Genomic DNA, 20,842 nt, shown 5'->3' on the forward strand with positions numbered 1-20,842 from the left:
TCCTTCTTTCAATATCCTTTCCACCACTTCCCCGTTACCTGATTAATTTGAGATACCAGCAGGCACAATGTAAATCACAGTTGCTGTGGGCAATTGACGTGTTTGTGGCGTCAGTTTCCGAATATCAGGGCATCGCAGCGTTGCTGTAGTGTAGTGGGTATCACGGTCGCTTTACACGCAAAAGGGTTCCTGTTGGATCTGGGGCAGGAATATTTACCAGAAAAACAGAAATTTCTGGAAAAACTCAGCCGGTATGATAGCATCCGTGGGGAGAGAGTGGAACCAACATTTCAAGTCTGGATGACCCTTCGTCAGACTTCTTGATTCGACACAATGGCTCGATTCTCTCATCATAAGTGCTGGCAGACCTGCTGAGATTTTCCATTATTTTCTGTTTGTGTTTCAGGTTCCAGCATCAGTAGTACTTTATTTTTACAAAAACATTTCCAAATGTTATCAATTTCAGAGTGATTGGGCTTTCAGAATTTTTCGCACATTTGTCACGAAACTGACCTGTGAATCATTTTCAAACAACGAACGTTGCAGTACAATTATCACTTTCGCTTCCGATGGTTCGAAACAGGAAAGAAATATTTCCAAATACTTTACAATTCGGAGTGAGGGAAAAGTTTCGTAATTCAGCGGCAGTGTAAACGGTAAAATCTGACCTATTACCAGACAGATTTTACCTTGCAACAACATCTCAATCGTTCGTACTTTGCAGTCTTAATTCACAAGAGATGTTCCACACCCACGCTGCACCACTATCCAAAGCACCGCGTTGCTTTCAAAGGCAATCTCTCCTCTTAAAATGTTGCACACTCTCACTCGATGATGGTGAAATGTGACAGACAAATAGATAGATAGCGAGGTAGAGAGAGAGAGAGAGAAGAGAGAGAGAGAGAGAGATGACTAGATAGATGGTAAGAGAGATGGATGGATGGATGGATGGATGGACGGACGGACGGACGGACGGACGGACGGACGGATGGATGGATGGATGGATGGACGGACGGATGGACGGACGGATGGACGGACGGACGGATGGGCGGATGGATGGATGGACGGACGGATGGACGGACGGATGGACGGACGGACGGACCGATGGGCGGATGGATGAACGGATGAATGGATGGGCGGATGGACGGGCCAACGGACGGATGGATGGATGAGGAGAGGGAGAAGGACGGACGGAGGAATGAACGGACGGAAAGGAACATTTCACTGACTGAGAATAAGTAACATTCACCTTAGTTCAGCCTATGCGCAAAATTTTAAAAAATTAACAAATTGTTTGAGTGGATATTTCACCAAATTCTTTAACTCGGCTCTGATTTTACTCTGGGTCCCAGCATAAATCAATGGGTTGATGCAGGAACACAAAAACAGAAGCATATATCCAGTTTCCTCAAGATTAAATGTATTATTGAAACCAGAACCTGAGAAATAAGTAACTTTCGCAATTCGGACATAGATGATAGTTATAAAAAATAACAAGTATAACAGGATGAAATTTCCTGAAATGGTGAAGAGTAAAACAATGGACTTTTTCCGCTTCTCCACCTCTGGGTCACTCTGATTCTTTCCATTGTTCTGGGCCCGGAGTCTCCTGCGGGCTCTATTGGCCGCTAGAATGTGTCTTACAGTAAGAGCATTCAGCAGCAAAATCAAAATGAATGGAAGGATAGGAGTTACAATACAACGCATCAAGTCATAAGCAGCCCAGAAAGGGGATGTGTAAAATATTAACTTTACATTGCAGAACCAGGGTACATCGTCAATTATGTACAGGGGTTCATAAACAAAGTACACAAAGACATTTTTTACACAGGCGAGTGTGGACACGATTCCAATGACCCACGTGGCCACATTTTCATTACAATATTTAACTTTGAGCTTCTGGCAACAAATAGCCACAAATCTATCAAACGTGAAAGCGACGGTTAACCAGACAGAGTTGTCCATGGCGGTAGAATGTAGGACTGTACGGACGCTGCAAACTGGTGTGACAGACAAGAAGCTCAATGGAAAAAAGATTCCCGCAATCCGGTTTAATATTACAGCAGATATTATGTGCAGGAGATCCACCACCGCTATGGAAACAAGGTAATACGTGATACATCTGGAGAGACCACAACTTTTTCTTGCGAGGACCATAATCACTGCTGTGTTAGCTGTAATAGAGGGAAAGAGATTGTGAGAATTTGTGCATGACGAAGCATGGGAAGTGGAACATTCATCGCAACAAAACAATCCATGATGTTGAATTCTGTGTGATAGGTGCAACATTTATACCTGATCTCAGGGACACTTGTTTCTGCTTATTAACAATATCTTTATTAATAATAAGGAATGTTAACGAAAGTGATTGCATTTTTAATGAGAACTGTGAGAGGAATAATGCGAAATGGAAAGCATATCAAAACCAAAACTGAATAATTAAATGCACAATACAATGACATGTAAACAACTAATTAAAACATATTGGAGAAGATGAATTGGAAAATATCCAATAATAAGTGCGGAAGTTAATATGGTCGCGGATTATATTTCAATGGGTATTAAATATGGCTCCATGAATGACAGCAAAATTATTTACTTTTGGAAACGTTTGCAGTGAATTTTCTCGAATAAATCCTCAAACAAAGGCAAATAAAAGGACAATTGTTAGCAGTTGTCGGAACTTGCAGATTTAGGAAGCAGCGCCAAGACTGAATTGTATCCCTGATAATCATCTGAAATATCCGGTGAAATATAAAACGAGAGATTTAACGAGTTATTTTGCTTGACTCTTTGCAGAGAACAGAACAATTTGAAACGATACTGGGTTCTGGGACAGAAAGGAATCAAGCAATCAGGAGCAGCAAATGTGAAATAGGATTCCCGGGCGGAGCCAATGAGTGTTTGGCACTGGGAGCAGGCACAAATTGTTGTGAGTTCGGGATTAATAACAATCATTCATCAAAGGATAACTATTTGCATTATTTCAGCCTTCTACATATCCATCCCTGACGTTCGGCCAGAACATCCCATCCATGCCCTTCTGTCTGCCCTGTCCCTGCAATCCCGCGCATTTACCATTGCTAATCCAACTAACATACACGTCCATGGGCATTAAGGTGCTTCTTTACGCGGCAAATCTACATAACTTGCGCAGTTTTGTATTCTGGGCACCTGGAGAAAACCCTCACGCACACATGCGAAGAATATGCAAACTCCACTCAGACAACACATCTCTGGAATTGACCCCCTGTTTATTGTGCTATGAGGCAGCAGTGCCAACCACAGTGTACCTCTGCTGCTCAGTTTGAGAATTCGCCCAGAGGAATATTGTCAACGCCAACACAACAATCATAATAACTTTATAAACAACAAACATAAATAACAAAACATAAATAACAACATTGAATTGTGTTTAACCATTATAACAGAACGGAAATGTAAATCAGAATGAGTAACACAATAAAACCTCGACTGTCAGATGTTACTGGTGAATGGGACAGGTTATATTACCAATTGATGAAATGGTACCTGTCACAGCACGGTTGTATAAGGTTAACACGGTGAAACCATGTATTTAATGTGAAGGAACTACGGTAGGAAAGACGTAAAATTATACCGTTAAATTTGTAGAATTTATGGAATGAACATCGAAAAATTATGTCAGGGAATAGCTAAATTATAATGCCAAATAAGGAATTGTCTACTGAAGTAGAAACGGGACATTTTCGAGGAATACGTTAAAGGGCAGAAAACAGAACATTGACGGGGAAACCTATATCCCTTTCAATGAGAGGAGGAACTTGGTGCTGTTGAGATAAGGTGGTAATAAAGTGGATGAATTAATGCAACCAAACAATATTTTTCGGCAGCAACTAAATAACTGAGATATTTTACCTGAAACTCCGATAGCTGCTATGACTGGATAATAAATGGCAAATACCAGACCTTCTGGTATTCCATGCATTTCTTCCAGAAGCGCTGATCGTGGTCTGCACTACATTGAAAAATTGTCACATTTATACGCGATGTCATGCTCCAGGGAGATAATTAGGTTGCTTGATCTTTCGCATTAATTAAATTTAAAAGAACAAAGAGATTATTGCAACAACGGCAAGGTGACACAATGGTTAGCACTGTTGCCTCACAGCGCCAGGGACCCGGGTCCAATTCCGGCCTCCGGTCACTGTCTGTGTGGAGTTTGCACATTGTAACCCGAACCCTAACTCTAACCTTGACACTAAAACTAACCCCAACCCGAAATAACTAACTAACCCGAAACCTAACATTAACCCTAACCCTCGGTGACATAAAGCCAATAAAAAAAACAAGAATACGGACTTTAAAAAGGGGAAAGGAAAGAATCCAAAATGAAACAAAGAAAATATTCCACCACTTAAAAAGCAAATAGTCTCGTCGACAGAGAATAATCTCTCCCTAAGCTACAGACAAAAAGATTCATTGCATCCCCCAGAACACAACACCACCCAGATGATACGAAGCACCCACCCCCACGCACCCCCCCCCCCACAGCACTACACGTACCCAAAACCATCAAAAAGACACCCTGCCCCACAAATAAAACCCCACTACCCAAGCCCAACACCATTACAAAAGATGTCCCACCAACCCTCTGCTTGGTTCACCTCGACCCTCCCACTTTCCCCCTCACGAATCAATAAGAAAAACCAGGAAGAAGCTTCGCTCCCTTACCCTCCACGCTCCTGACCAGACCATATACAAGGACGAGAGGCAACCACACTTGAAGACTTATTGACTGCCAGACACTGCCAAAGCCTCCAAAAAGAGACCAAGAGACCACCACTGGCACAGAATATCACAGAGGGAAAAAGGAATATCCCTCCCCCACAAATACCAGGAATGCAACGCAAGGACTGAACCAGGAACCAAAATATTAAAAGAGGTTACCACACAGGGCATAAGGGGACAACAGAGATTCGAAAGCAGAACCAAAAAAACAAACACCCGCCCATCCAAGCAAAAAACATCCTCAACCCGCCCTAACCACAGAACCATAGATTGAGGGAACACAAAACTGAGAACACAGCACACCGTTTCCCTGTCAGTCAATGATTGGGAGGGGGTGAATTCAAAACCCACAGAGAACCAATGCGTTTCAACAGCTTCCTGTCACTCCAGGACAAGAATTGGCGCTATTTAAGCCCATATGCAGGACAGGTAGAGAGGGGAAACTTCCATTACCCGCAGAGGTAGCACGGAACACGAGCTGAACACAGAACACTCACTCGCCCCAAAATTGCTGGACGACACACTATCCCAAAAGGCCACGAAAAGCACACGAAGGACAGTGAGAACAACTCTCCCTTCCCTTGATGAAGCGTAAGGAAGCAGCGAAACCGGTCGGGATGCAAGCTAAATAAGCAAGATTAAACCCCAGTTGGGTCTCTACTGGGGAGGAAAGGTAAGAATGGCCAGACACCATCCACAGCCAGCCTTGGAAGTGGGACGAATGGGAGCTAAATGTACCTCAGCTGGACCTGGTCTTGACACCCTACAGCCCTCGGGTGAGTGAACTTTCCACATCCACACATAAATAAAGACTCTCAGACCGTGTGCCCTGGACACGGTCCGCGGATTGACATAGGTTCACCTTAATCAATGGGGCTAATCCAAAACACATAGGGACCTAAAAGAACGGTAGAAATAATCGACTCGGCGAAGTGTAAACCACTAAAACAAAATATAAATCTGTATTTCTTTCCAGTAAGATATAAAATGCAGGACACAATGGCCACATGGCGACTCTGTACAATCCACGGGCAGATCTCGGAAAAATATCAATCATTAAGTATTCAATCACCCGAATCAGTAGGACAAACCTGGACACAGGATAGCTTGTCCCAACTAACAAACGGGCTCTCCCTTAAACATGCGAATGTCTATATTCTTTGAATCACCTTGAACAATGGAACGAACCCTGGTCACAGAATAACACACAATAACTGACAAATGAAAGTCTCCAAAGAAGGGCAACAACTAAGCCACTGGATCAAAGAACAAAGAACAAAGTACAAAGAACAGTACAGCACAGGAAACAGGCCCCTCGGCCCTCCAAGCCTGCGCCGCTCCCTGGTCCAACTGGACCAATCGTTTGTATCCCTCCATTCCCAGGCTGCTCATGTGACTATCCAGGTAAGTCTTGAACGATGGCAGCGTGCCTGCCTCCACCACCCTACTTGGCAGCGCATTCCAGGCCCCCACGACCCTCTGTGTAAAAAACATCCCTCTGAGACTTTAAAATAATAAAATACATGTGAAATCATTAATTTATGGGCCCGGACGGTGGCACAGTGGTAAGCAGTGCTGTCTCACGGCGTCAGAGACCCGGCTTGACTTGGACCATTAAGCAGAGTTTGCACGTTCTCCCCGTGTCTGCGTGAGTTTCCTCCAGGTGCTCCGGTTTCCTCCCACACTCCAAAGATGTGTATGTTATGTGGATTGTCCGTGATAAATTCTCCCTCAGTGTACCCGTTCACAGTAACTTAATTGCATCGTTAATGTAAGCCTATTGGGACACTAATTAAAAAATAAATAAACGGTCACAGAAGTAATTTCTGGACTGCCAAACGTTCTTGCCTCATGACAAACCCATAAACCACCCAAATAAACGAGGATGCCCCTAGACTCCCTCGCTCCGCCAACCAATGCCTCCACACCAATCCGACACATACCACCCGAATCCACACAACACCATCCTGCCCACCACAACATAAAACACTCAGAAATAAAAGGTCACTCCATCCCAAGTGGTCCGGGAGCCCCCTCATCCCGTCCACCCTTGGAGACACACACGGGAGGCGAAAGTGTCAAGGCATGGGAAGACAACAAACCACCCTTCAAACCACAACATAACCACCAATTTTCTGATCAGGAAAGCCCCAAGAATTCCCCCCACAACCTCCTGAGCTGCCCTCAGAAGCCCAGCTGCTACCACCAAACCACCCCCCACCCCCCTCCTCCCCCCCCCCCCCCCGTCCGTCTGCCCAGAAAGCAAAAAGCAGAGTCTCACTCAGCAACAGACACAAAACCTCCCCAGCCAGGAAAGCCACAAAAAACTCTCCAGCGCACACATTACCTTAAGATTTACGCCAAACCCACAGAAACACAGAAACCCCAAACTCACCGTCCCCTCCCCCAACACACACGACCTCAACAACTACCTCCCCCCAACCACCTAAAATACGGCAGAACTCGACCATCACTCTGTCTTCCTCCTCTCCCCCCACAACCCCATCTTAATTCCAGTCACACGAGATTTTAATTGCATTTGACTGCGTTATTTTAAACACTTTGTCGGCGTCGCCATTCACAACTAACAAGAGTAATCATATTCATTTTTAAAAAAGGAAAAGGTCCAGGAGACAAGAATACAATAAGCCAAAATATAAGGGCAAGGGATCACAAGGGGCATCAAGGATTGGACGTGGGCTGAAAGCAAAATGGCAAAAAACAAAGAAAAGGGGACATGTCCTTTCTCTGTCCGACTCCAAAAACCTAACCGATGGTTTCCTTCAATCCACAGGAACCACGACTCTCATCGCCCTAATATTTGTTTAAATTGTGAACGATAACTCAGTGGGTGACATCGGTAGGGAGACTCCCTGCCCTCTGTGTCTTTTCTGACACTGTGGCACATTAGGTAGCATTGCTGGCTCACAGCGCATTGGTGCAGAATTCAATACGGGTCACTGTCTGTGTGGAGTTTGCACATTCCCCCCGTGTCTGCGTGTGTGGAGAGAAACCGAGCTCCCAGCGCACAATGCAAAGGTGTGCGGGTTAGGTTGATTGACCATGTTGCATTGCCCGCAGTGGCAGGGAGCAAACAGGGAACATATGTGGAGTTACGGGGATAGGGCCTGTGTGGGATTGTTGTTGGTGCAGACTTGATGGGCCGAATAGCTTCCTTCTGTACTGTAAGGCTATCTATGTTTCTGCCACTGAGCTCTTGGTATTCTGAGCAATCGTCCTCTGGGGCTGATGCAATGACGCCAGGAGAGTTATTCGCTGCATCGTCTGCAACGTGATTATGGTGGAATTTGGTGAATTTCTCTCAGTGTACCACGTTCTGAGGATTTTGATTAAAATGCCCTTGAGTAAAAACAATCAGCGGCTTCAGCAAAGAAAAGCAAGATCCCACCAAGATCGAAACTTGAATCGCTGGATTCAGAGTCCAGAGTTCTGGCCATTACAACACAGAACCCAGAAGCCAGCTGCAAGTGGTCACTCAAAGCACGTGACCCCTTTCATTCAATGTGGCAGCAACAGCAGGAAGGTCAAATCCTTTAAGCGGCCATTTGCAGCCGGCTCCAATGTTGGAGGCTCTCTGGTCCAATGGTGAGCACTCTGAACCAGACTGATCCTTGCTTTTCTTTGACGTTGCTGAGGATTGATTTGAATCTTAGAAACCCGACAAGCACAGAAAGAGGCCATTTGGCCTATCGAGTCTGCACCGACCACAATCCCACCCAGGCCCTACCCCCACATATTTACCCACTAATCCCTCTATCCTACGCATCGCGCGACACTAAGGGCAATTTTAGCATTGCCAATCAACCTAACCCGCATATCTTTGGAATGTGGGAGGAAACCAGACTACCCGTAGGAAATCCACGCAGACACGAGGAGAATGTGCAAACTCCACACAGACAGTGACCCAAGCCGGGAATCGAACCCAGGTCTCTGGAGCTGTGAAGCAGCATTGCTAACCACTGTGCTACCGTGCCGCCCTATTTGTTGATGGACATTTCGTTTAAATTTCTCACAAAGCAGGAATGCGGACGACAATTTTGTCAGCCTGTTCAGCTGCTATTACAATGCACACTGCTGAGCCTCTGGCGACAGATGCCTGCAACATCAGTGTTTTTTTTTCATCTTTTCGCGACTCTTTAATTTTTTTGTTGAAAGAAAGGGGCAGTTGGTGTCACACAACCACAACCATTCACACAACCGGGTCCAGATAAAAGCTGGAATAAGGACACTTTGCCTGAATGCACGCAGCATTCGGAACAAGGTGAATGAGTTGATGGTGCAAATCAGCACAAGTGGGTACGATCTAGTGGCCATTACAGAAACGTGGCTGAAAGGTGACCAGGACTGGGAGATGAATATCCAGGGGTATCAGGCGTTTAGGAAGAATAGACAGGAAGGAAAAGGTGGTGGGGTCGCGCTATTAATAAGAGATAATATCAGGGTAGTACTGAGGGATGACATAGGCTCTGAGGAACAAAACGTGGAATCATTATGGGTAGAGATGAGGAATAGTAGAGGGAGAAAGACACTAGTAGGTGTGGTATATAGGCCCCCAAATAATAATGTTGAGGTAGGGAGTGCTATAAACAAGCAGATAAGGGATGCGTGTAAAAACGGAACGGCAATAATCATGGGGGACTTCAACATGCACATTGACTGGCAGACTCAAGTCGGTAAGGGTGGAATGGAGGAAGAGTTCTTAGAATGCTGTCGGGATAGTTTCCTTGAACAGCATGTTACGGAACCGACGAGGGAACGAGCTATTTTGGATCTGGTATTGTGTAACGAGGTAGGTAGAATTAAGGATCTTATTGTGAAGGACCCTCTTGGGTCTAGTGACCACAATATGGTCGAATTTCTGATTCAGATGGAAGAGGAGAAAGTTTGGTCTCAAACCAGTGTCCTCTGTTTGAACAGAGGGAAATATGATAGGATGAGGGATGAATTGGCTAAGGTAGACTGGGAGAGCAGGCTGGCAGGTAGGATAGCTGAGGAACAGTGGAGGATTTTTAAGGAGATCCTTTTCAGTTCTCAGCAAAAATATATTCCAGCAAAAAACAAGGATTGTAAGAAAAGGGAGAACCAGCCGTGGATAACGAAGGAAATAAAGGAGAGTATTAAAATAAAAACAGCTGCGTACAGAGTGGCCAAAAATAGTGGAGAAACAAGTGATTGGGAAAAATTTAAGAAACAACAAAGAGAGACTAAGAAAGCGATAAAGAAAGGAAGGATAGACTATGAAGCTAGGCTAGCAATTAATATAAAAAATGATAGTAAAAGTTTTTATAAATATATAAAAAGGAATAGAGTGGCTAGAGTGAATGTTGGACCCTTAGAGGATGAGAGGGGGGAGTTAATAGTGGGAAATGAGGATATGGCTGAGTCTTTAAATAAGTTTTTTGTGTCGGTCTTCACGTGTGTCGGAGGACACAAATAGTTTGCCAAACATTAACGATAGAGGGTTGGCAGCAGGAGAAATACTTAATACAATTAATGTTACCAGAGAGGCAGTGCTGGGTAGACTAATGGGACTGAAGGTGGACAAGTCCCCGGGTCCGGATGGAATGCATCCCAGGGTATTGAAAGAAATGTCAGAGGTAATAGTGGATGCGTTAGTGATTATTTATCAAAACTCGTTGCATTCTGGGGTAGTGCCGGTTGATTGGAAAACGGCTAATGTTACGCCGCTGTTTAAAAAAGGAAGGAGACAAAAGGCGGGTAACTATAGGCCGGTCAGCTTAACGTCTGTAGTAGGGAAAATGCTGGAATCCATTATTAAAGAGGAGATAGCAGGGCATCTGGATAGAAATGGTTCGATCAATCAGACGCAGCATGGATTCATGAGGGGAAAGTCGTGCTTGACGAACATGTTGGATTTTTATGAAGATGTGACGAGGGCGGTTGATGGAGGAGAACCGGTGGATGCGGTGTTTTTGGATTTCCAAAAGGCGTTTGATAAGGTGCCCCATAAAAGGCTGCTGAAGAAGATTAGGGCACACGGAGTTGGGGGTAGTGTGTCAAAGTGGATTGGGGACTGGCTATCCGACAGGAAGCAAAGAGTCGGAATAAATGGGTGTTTTTCCGGTTGGAGGAAGGTAACTGGTGGCGTGCCGCAGGGATCGGTACTCGGGCCGCAACTGTTTACCATTTATATAGATGATCTGGAGGAGGGGACGGAGTGTAGGGTAACGAAGTTTGCAGACGACACAAAGATAAGTGGAAAAGTGAATCGTGTGGAGGACGGAGAAGATCTGCAGAGAGATTTGGACAGGCTGAGTGAGTGGGCGAGGATATGGCAAATGGAGTATAACGTTGACAAATGCGAGGTTATACACTTTGGAGGAAATAATAACAAATGGGATTACTATCTCAATGGAAACAAATTAAAACATGCTACCGTGCAAAGGGACCTGGGGGTCCTTGTGCATGAGACGCAAAAGCCCAGTCTGCAGGTACAACAGGTGATCAAGAAGGCAAATGGGATGTTGGCCTATATTGCGAGGGGGATAGAATATAAAAGCAGGGATGTCTTGATGCACCTGTACAGGGCATTGGTGAGGACGCAGCTGGAATACTGTGTGCAGTATTGGTCCCCTTATATGAGGAAGGATATATTGGCATTGGAGGGAGTGCAGAGAAGGTTCACCAGGTTGATACCGGAGATGAGGGGTTTGGATTATGAGGAGAGGCTGAGGAGATTGGGTTTGTACTCGTTGGAGTTTAGAAGGATGAGGGGGGATCTTATGGAGACTTATAAGATAATGCGGGGGCTGGATAGAGTGGAGGCGGAGAGATTCTTTCCACTTAGTAAGGAAGTTAAAACTAGAGGACACAGCATCAAAATAAAGGGGGGTCGGTTTAAGACAGAGTTGAGGAGGAACTTCTTCTCCCAGAGGGTGGTGAATCTCTGGAATTCTCTGCCCACTGAGGTGGTGGAGGCTACCTCGCTGAATATGTTTAAGGCGCGGATGGATGGATTCCTGATCGGTAAGGGAATTAAGGGTTATGGGGATCAGGCGGGTAAGTGGTACTGATCCACGTCAGATCAGCCATGATCTTATTGAATGGCGGGGCAGGCTCGAGGGGCTAGATGGCCTACTCCTGCTCCTATTTCTTATGTTCTTATGTTCTTATTGGGCTGGAGTCCGGCAATTATTGATCAATTGTGTGAGTTTCTCTCTCTCTCTGTGTGTGTGTGCGTGTGTGTGTGTGTGTTTGTGTTTGTGTGCCTGTGCATAGGTGCGTTTTGGGAGACCAGAGTGTCTTATATCAGAGTGCTGTCGGTTCCATGGTGTAACGTTTCACACTCTGGACATTCGCCATCCGGACAATTGTTTAAATTGGGACAGGTGGGTGACTGAATGGCACCCGTAGGTGGACCCCTGTCCGCTGTGGCTTTTCTGCCTCTCAGCGCTTTTTATTCTGGAGCAACCGTCCTCTGGGCCTGATGCAATGACGTCATTCGTTGTATCATCTGCAAAGTGATTGCTGTGGAATTTGCCGAAATTACCTGTGTTTAGATTCCGACTTTCTGGGAATTTTAAATAAAAGTCCCTTCAGCAAAATCATTATCGGCTTCGGTAAAGGAAGGCAAGGTTCCATCGAGATTTAAGCTCGGATCAACGGATTCAGAGTCCAGAGTGCTCACCATTACAACATCGATCCAGGAACATCGCCACCAGCTCCAAATGAGGACACACAAATAGTTTGACCTCTTTCATTCAATTACCCGTTTTATCCACCTGTCGTGCGACATTCAGGGACCGCTATACATGCTCACCAATGCCCCTCTGAGATTCCCAGGGTCCTGCGTTTATCATATATTCCCTTGCCTTGTTTGCCCTGCCGGAGCACATCACCTCACACTGATCCGGATCGAATTCCATTGGCAATAGACCAGCCTATCTGACCAGGTCATCGATATCCTTCTGTGAACCAAGATTACCTGCGCCCTATCTACCACCTCGCAAATGTTTGTATCAAACGCTAATTTATTGCTCAAGCCTCGAACATTCAAATCGAAATCACTCATGCAAACCGCAGATGCAAGAACACTGATCCCTTGGGGCCCTCAGGAGACATACTCTTCCACTCTGAAAACCTGTCACAACCATCACCGTCTGCTCCCTGCCATAAGAGGTCACAAGATATCGGAGCAGAATTAGGCCATTCGGCCCATCGAATCCACTCCGCCATTCAATCATGGAGGATATGGTCCTCATCCGCATTTTCCTGCCTTCTCCCCAGAACCCTTCAACCAATTAAACATCTGTCTCATTCCTCCTTAAATTTACTCACTGTCCCAGCATCCACTGCACTTTGGGTTAGCGAAGTCCACAGGTTCAAAACCCTTTGGGAGAAGTAGTTCCTCCTCAACTCAGTTTAAATTTGCTACCCCTCATCCTAAGTCCATGACATCTCGTCTTAGAATGCCCCAACAGCCGAAGCATTCGTTCCACGTCTACCTTATCCATGCCTTTTATCATCTTGTACACCTCAATTTGATCTCCCCTCATTCTTCTCAATTCCAGAGAGTATAGGCCGAAACTGTTCAATCTCTCTGCATGCGACAAACACTTCATCTCTGGAATCAATCTTGTGAACCTCCTCTGAACTGCCTCCAATGCCACGACATCTTTCCTCAAATAAGCGGAACAAAACTGCGTACAATACTTCAGGCGCGGCCTCACCAATACCTTGTGTAGTTGCAGCAATACTTCCTTGTCTTTATATTCTATGCCTTTAGCTACAACTGCCAACATTCCTCTCGCTTTATTTGTCTGCTGTCAGCATGGCAGATTCCTGTGACTCATGAACGAAGACGCCCAGATCCCTCTGCACCGGAGTATCCCAAAGTCTCTCTCCATTTAGATAGTAAGTCGTCTTCCCATTTTTCTGATCAAAATGCATGATTTCACACTTATTCACCTTAAACTCCAGCTGCCACATTTTCACCCACTCTCCTAACCTACTTTTTTCATTAGTAAGTTTCTTATTTCCTCCTTGCAACTTACTGTCCCGCCTATTTTTGAGTCATCTGCAAATTTGGCGATGTTGCCTTCATTTCGAGTTTATTCAGGAGGAACATCTCATTCAGCATATGAATGTTCCGACGAAAGAGGGGGAGAAACTTGATCTCCTCTTGGGAAAAAAGGAAGAGCAGGTGACACAAGGAGAGTTAGGGGTCACTTTGGGACGAGTGACCATAATTCCATTAGTTTTAAGATAGCTATGGAGAACAATAGGTCTGGCCCAAAAGTTAAAATTCTAAATTGGGGCAAGGCCAATATTAATGTTATCAGACAGGAACTTTCAAAAGTTAAGTGGGGAATTTGCTGGCAGGCAAAGAGGCGTCTGGTAAGTGGGAGGCTTTCAACAGTCTGTTAACCAGGTATCAGGACAAGCACATTCCTCTTAGCGTGAAGGGCAAGGCTGGTAGAACGAGGGAATGCTGGATAACTGGCGATATTGAGGCCCTGATCAAGAAGAAGAATGAGATAAATGTCATACACCGGCAGCTGGAATCAAATGGATCCTTGAAGAATATAGAGGGTGTAGAAACACTAGGTTAAAGTCCAATCAGTTGACGTGGTCGCACGAGCTTTCGGAGTACTGCTCCTTCATCAGGTGAGTGGAGAGTTGGGTTTAGAAACAGGGCATAGAAAGACACAGACTCAATTGCAAGATAATGGTTGGAATGCGTGTCTTAACAGCGAATCAAGTCTTTACAGGTACAGACAATGCGAGTGGAGAGGGGGACAATGAAAGGTTAAAGCAGTGTGAATTGGCTCACGCCAGGCCAGTTGGTAGGGTATTGCAAGACCAGGTCAAATGGTGGGGGTTACAAGTCGTGTGACATGAACGCAAGGTCCCGGTTGAGGCCGTTCTCATGTATGGAATTTGGCTGTCAGTTTCTGCTCAGCGATTCTGCGTTGTCGTGCGTCTTGAAGGCCGCCTTGGAGACCGCTTACCCGAAGATCGGTGGTTGAATGCCCTTGACTGCTTAAGTGTTCCCCGACAGGAAGGGAATACTCTTACCGGGTGATTGTCGAGCGGTGTCCATTCATCCGTTGTCGTAGCGTCTGCATGGTCTCGGCGATGTTCCATGCTTCAGGATATCCTTTCCTGCAGCGTATGAGGTAGACAACGTTGGCCGAGTTGCATGTGTATGTATCGTCCAGCTGGTGGATTCTGTTCTCACGTGTGATGGTGGCATCCGGGTCGATGATCCAACACATCTTGCAGAGGTTGCCGTGGCAGGGTTGTGTGGTGTCGTGGTCGCTGTTCTCTTGAAGGCTGGGTAGTTTTCTGCGAACAATGGTCTGTTTAAGGTTGCTCTGTTTTTTGAAGGCAAGTAGGGGGCGTGGAGAACGCCTTCGCGTGATATTCGTCTTCATCGATTGTACGCTGACGGCTCCGAAGAAGATGTCATAGCTTCTCCACTCCGAAGATGTCTTGGCTTCTGCACTCTGGGGACGTAATGGAGGAGGAAGGGCACTCTGACGGCCGTGTCCCGTACTTGTCTTCTGAGGAGGTCGGTGCGTGTTTTTGCTGTGGCGTGTCGGAACTGTCGATCGATGAGTCAAGCGCAATATCCTGTTCTCACAAGGGCGTCTGTCAAAAACGACACCGCACAGATTCCGACGTTCAACCCGAGCTGTTGGACTTCAGCTCCAAGGACAAAAACTTGCATCAACTCTGGCAGCGGTGGGATTCGAACCCACGCCTCGAGAGAGACTGGAGCCTAAATCCAGCGCCTTAGACCGCTCGGCCACGCTACCACACAGGAAGGTGTGCTAATCATGTCGTTCCATTGCATTAATACTGAAATATATCAAAACCCGTGGAGTTGGGATGGGCCATGACGAAATCGTAACCGAATCAGATGATCCTGAAATGTGTAGCAAACAAAAATCATCTCCAGTCAGAAACACAATGAGCTGCAGCGAAGGGCCGGCTCCATTTAAACTGTCCTTAACCTCGTCTGTCTCCCAGAAAGGACAATATGGCTTCCTGTTGAATTTGCTCAGGGTCTTCACTTGAGAAAGGACAGGACACAAGGCGAAACTGAGATTTGTGCGTTCTGCCGGGAAATAACTGATATTTGTTTTCACGGCTTGGAGGAGAGCAATAAATCTTCATTTCCTGACCTGCAGTCAAAACAGCAGTGAAAGTTTCAAATTCTAACCACCAGACCAACGTGCAGCGTGTTTTGCAATTTGCTTTGCCCACGATCCTTTTGTTATTTCAATTTCCACGCCAGACCACTTGCACCACAAACTTCTCCTGCAAAATGGCACCTTCCGTTTCAACACCAGAGAAGTGTTCTGCCAATTACAGGAATAATTCTACGACAGTTATCGCGTCCGCCTCCCACGGTATGAAACTGGGCAGATTTTCTTTTCCAAATCATTTTCATTGCAGACTGAGGGAAAAGTTATTTTATTCATATATTTGCACATTTTAATTAGTCTGATGGGTTTCCCATGCATTTTCTCATTGTGAAGTCAGGGGTCACTCCTTAAAAAGGACAGACGGTAAGGATCGGCACAGAAAACAAAGGAGGATGGATTATTTGACACAAGGACTGATGGACAAGGAGCATTGAGCTGGTGATGGCGGAACTCGGGTGTTCCAATGGTGCAAAGTCATCGTTTTCACGACCATGGACTCGATGGCAGGTGACAAATGTGGAAATAAACAGCGTATTTTTTTTTTAAAATGAGGAACCTGTCGATTGTGTGACGGAAGAGGAGGAAGATAATGGCTAAAATGACGATGATCCGCTGATTGGGAAAGTCACTGTCAGCTTCCCTGCTGGACCAGTGGTTTGGATTCGGCACTTTCATCACTGTGGACAGGATTGAGTTCCCAGCCAGAGAGTAATTCGGTTGTATTGCTGTGTGAACTGACACCGTGAAATGCAATCCCTCATTGAATGAAACCAGACCTGGCAGCGTCTGTGGAGTGAGAAACAAAGCTAATCTTGCAGCTGGATCTTTCATCAAAGCTGGAAAAGTCGGAAATGTAACAGATGGAAAACAACAGCTTGGCTATGATTCCAAAATATTGTGAGGGGCTTGAGGGGCGAAATGTTCCATCCAAAATCTCAATTATATTCTAACCCGTTGCCGGTATTACTCCGAGCAATAGTTACCTTCGATTGTTAGTGGAGCCCCGCATGGTCTTAATTACTATAGTTAAGCTTCAATATCTGAATTTCTGTGGGTTCAAATCCCACCACTGCCAAAAAGTGCAGCTCGTTTGTCTTTTCAGCAAATGGCATTTTGTAAGGAAGAAAAAGCAGGGATGAAAGGTGCAGCGTGACCTTCTGGAACAGAATGTTCACTTTTGTTGCTGTCACTATTCAATGATTCAATGGACACATTGACACCGGTTGCAGCGATGGCCAAGCGGCATTTGAAATTATTGTTTACTCACAGAGATTTGAATCTCACCCAATGCACTGCTCAGCATTCATTCCTTTAGAATTAATTATTCTTTCAATGGAATCAAAATCTTTCAAATATTCCCATCTGTTTTTCCTACTTCACTTCGCATTCCTTCATTTCTGTTCATCAGCTAGAATTCATCAGAACCCCAGCCAGAAATGGAAGAAAACTGAACCCAGTTGGTGACATCCTTGATCTAAGGATGTTTGTGTCTCGTCAGCCCTCTGTGACTCTCTGTGTCTGTATGTGTTCCTCTGTGCACCAATGTGATTCAGTTCCCAGAAGGGGTGAACACATTTTTTACCATCACAAACTGCGTTCACTTATTCATATACCTCAACGGCAAATGGTACAGAGAATAACAACATGTTTGAAAGTTGCGAGAAAGATTGACTGATACAGGCTTTTTTTGACTGGCTATTGCATATTGACTCAGTGGCCGTGTGTTACACAGCAGTGGATGATTGAAATTTTCACTGATCAACATTTAAACAGACAGTGGATTCACTCGGTGTGATGGTGCGTTCCAGTTCTATATCTACAACTACAGCATCAATTTCTATCAGTTACTGTGAGTCCCAGATTTCTAATAGGTTGGAAATATACAGCAGCATGATCTAATATACCTCGTTTTAATTGAAATGAATATTCATCGATCGATTTGTATGACAACTTAGTGAATATCAGCAAGACTGGCAAAGTTTGGACAGTATTTCCCTGATGCAGAAGGACACAAAGTATATCAATATTGGGAACATAAGTTGAAACAGTAATAGAGGGGGTCTATTTGGCGCAGGATGCTCTCAAACCTCCTCCCTTTCAGTTGCAGCAACTTTCCTGAACAATTTTCCAACAGAAATCCTGCGGCAGTTTAAATTCAGCGTTTCACTGCCTGGATCCAATTCAATTCCCATTCTCGATGCTGTGCTAATTGCTGTAACTCGCAATCAGTTACTGGTTTGCAAAGAGTCATATTGGACTCGGAAACTTAATTCTATATCTTGCTCCACATTTGTTGCAAGCCCTGTTGAGAACTTACAGCACTTTCTGCTTTTATTATAACATGAATAATAGGAGAAGAAACAGACCACTCAGTCCATCGGGACTGTTCCGCAATTCAATACCATCTTGATTGATCTTGGGCTACAACTCAGTTTTTCCACCATCTCCCCTTATCGCTGAATTCCCCAAGAGACCAGAAACCTGTTTATCCAACCTTAAATGTGCTCGATGATGGGGCGTACATAACTGTCAGGTACAGAGAATGCCAAAGATTCTCAGCCCTTTGAGTAAAGTAATTTCTCCTTATCTTAGCCCGAAATGATCAGCCCCTTATCTGTGCCACAGTGGGTTAGATTCCCCGACCAACAGAAAAAAAAACTATCTCCCAGCCTCCATCCCATCAAACCTAATCAGAGCTGTGTAGGTTTACTGAGATCGCCTCTTATTCTTCTAAACTCCAGAGAATATCATCACAGGACAACTCCCTCACCCCAGGGAGCAATCTGGTGAATCTTCTCTTTACCGTTTCCAATGCAAGCACGTCCCTTTTTAAAATTGACTGTCACATCTGCAGAGAATATTCAACATGTGGTCTCAACTAACCCCGTGCAACAGCAGAAACACCTCGTTATTCTTGACGAGTCTGACCAGCCTATTTTACAGTTTTTCCTTATCCACGCTGCTTTTGTTATTTTAATTTTCGCGCCAGATCACATTCACCACAAGCAAGTCTCTACCGCAAAATGGCACCTTCTGTATGCACCACAGTGATGTATTGTGTCCATTACAAGAGACAACAGACATTCCACGCACAGTTATTACTTTCGCTTCCGACGGTTCAAAACTGGACAGAAACCTTTTCAAATATTGTCGTTGCAGAGTGAGGGAAAGGTTTAATAATTCAGTGTGAACGCTAAAATCTGACCGATTTACCATCCACATGTTAGCTTACATCACCATCTCTATCGTCAGCGCTTTGCAGCCTATCACTGTCTTTCTGCTACTATATTTGTTCTTGACCTGTTGCAAATGTGACCTTTCCAGCTGTGATGTAGACATGCAAACCTCACTCGGTTGATTTTAGGAGATCTGCTTTTATTTTTAATAGTTTGCCGAGAGCAAAATATAATCGTTTCCTGAGCGGGAATTGAAACCAAACAACACTGGGGTCGTGCTGAACACAACCCACTGGACATCCAAGGTCACGGGTGAAATGTGTTTTTCAAATTGACTTACCATACACCTCTTAATATGTCCAGTTTGGATGGAACATGGACTGCTTCAGCTAATGATAACATCGAATGAGTTCGCTGGGACATGAAATCGAAAGTGAGGTAAAATAGTCCCACAACATGCTGAAGTGATCGGGGTATATAAAATCTAAAAAGAATTGATAGATTGAACGTTGACGAAATGTTTCTTCTCATGGGGCAATGGAGAACAACAGGTCAAATATATAGGTTGAGAGGCGGTCGATTTAAAACTGAGATGAGGAGGAACTACTTCTCGCAGAGGGTCGTGAATTTGTGGAATGCATTTCCCCATAGCGCGGTGGAGTCTGAATCTTTAAGTGTTTTCAAGGAGGGGACAGATATATTCCTAATAATAAAAGGGATGAGGGGATATTGGAACAGATAGGGAGGTGGATTTGAGACCAGTCATGAACTGATTGCATGATGGTTCAGGCTCGAAGCACTGAATTTGCCCAGTTCTGCTCCTAATTCTATTTCCTAAGTGTAACTTTCAATTTTCAAAACCCACCAACTCATCACTGTGGCTCCAATGTAATCTACGTACATTACATCCACAGGTTCCCTTTCATCCACAACACAACTGCGTCCTGTAAAGGACTTGGGAATGGCCCCATTCTGTGGTGTAATTACTTTAAAATTCTTTGTTTCCCTCAGTTAAGCTCTCCTGATTTACACCCGGCCAGAGTTCTCCCCTCTTGTTATGCTGCTGGATAACACTTGTTTAAAACTTCCTACATTTCTTACCATGCCCCGTAGTAATCAAAGATTATGGAGCTAAAATATGAGATTTGTTTTCCTATGTACACAAGCTGTCTGACTTCCTGAGTTTTTCCAGCATTTTCACCTTTCACTGCAGAAATCTGTGCAGCTTTGAATGGCAATGGAAATATTTTCATTGCACAACTTCCCCAGCCGAAGGGTATGATTCGGGCTGAGGATGTTAACATCATCAACTTGCGAGATATCCCGGGTTCAAAGGCCGAGCGAGAGCTCTCATTCAGCTGTCGTTTCGTATTGGACAATTCAAAGGTTTTGTAAATGTATTTGCAGTGCAAGCGGTGGGATTGGTTTACGTGGGATATGGTTTGAGAACCTGAGCACACAGTGCAGGCAATCTATCAACACAACACTCACACAATTAAATCAAGACATTAAAAGGTGAATATACTTGTGGCCACTCACTTGATCTCTGGTCACCAGTTTAAAGGACCCCATGTTTGTTGGTTCAGGCAGCTGGCTGTGTGTATATTGTTATTCATTCATGAGTTGTGGATGTGTACCACACTCGCTATTCCTGTTTTTCATTGTCTCTATGTATCTCCCTCAGAATCTGTCAGTGTCTCT

The 20,842-nt window shown here is 44.8% G+C and overlaps 1 non-coding gene across 1 annotated transcript; it reads right to left on the reverse strand.

Annotated features, from left to right (window-relative positions):
- Window positions 1-15,490: 15,490 nt before the first annotated feature.
- trnal-uag (transfer RNA leucine (anticodon UAG)) lies at window positions 15,491-15,572 on the reverse strand. The gene has a single exon. It is a non-coding gene; the product is annotated as a tRNA-Leu (tRNA).
- Between the last annotated feature and the right edge of the window lie 5,270 nt (window positions 15,573-20,842).

This window comes from Mustelus asterias, unplaced genomic scaffold (genome assembly GCF_964213995.1).
Source record: "Mustelus asterias unplaced genomic scaffold, sMusAst1.hap1.1 HAP1_SCAFFOLD_107, whole genome shotgun sequence".
NCBI classification, from domain to species: Eukaryota; Metazoa; Chordata; class Chondrichthyes; order Carcharhiniformes; family Triakidae; genus Mustelus; species Mustelus asterias.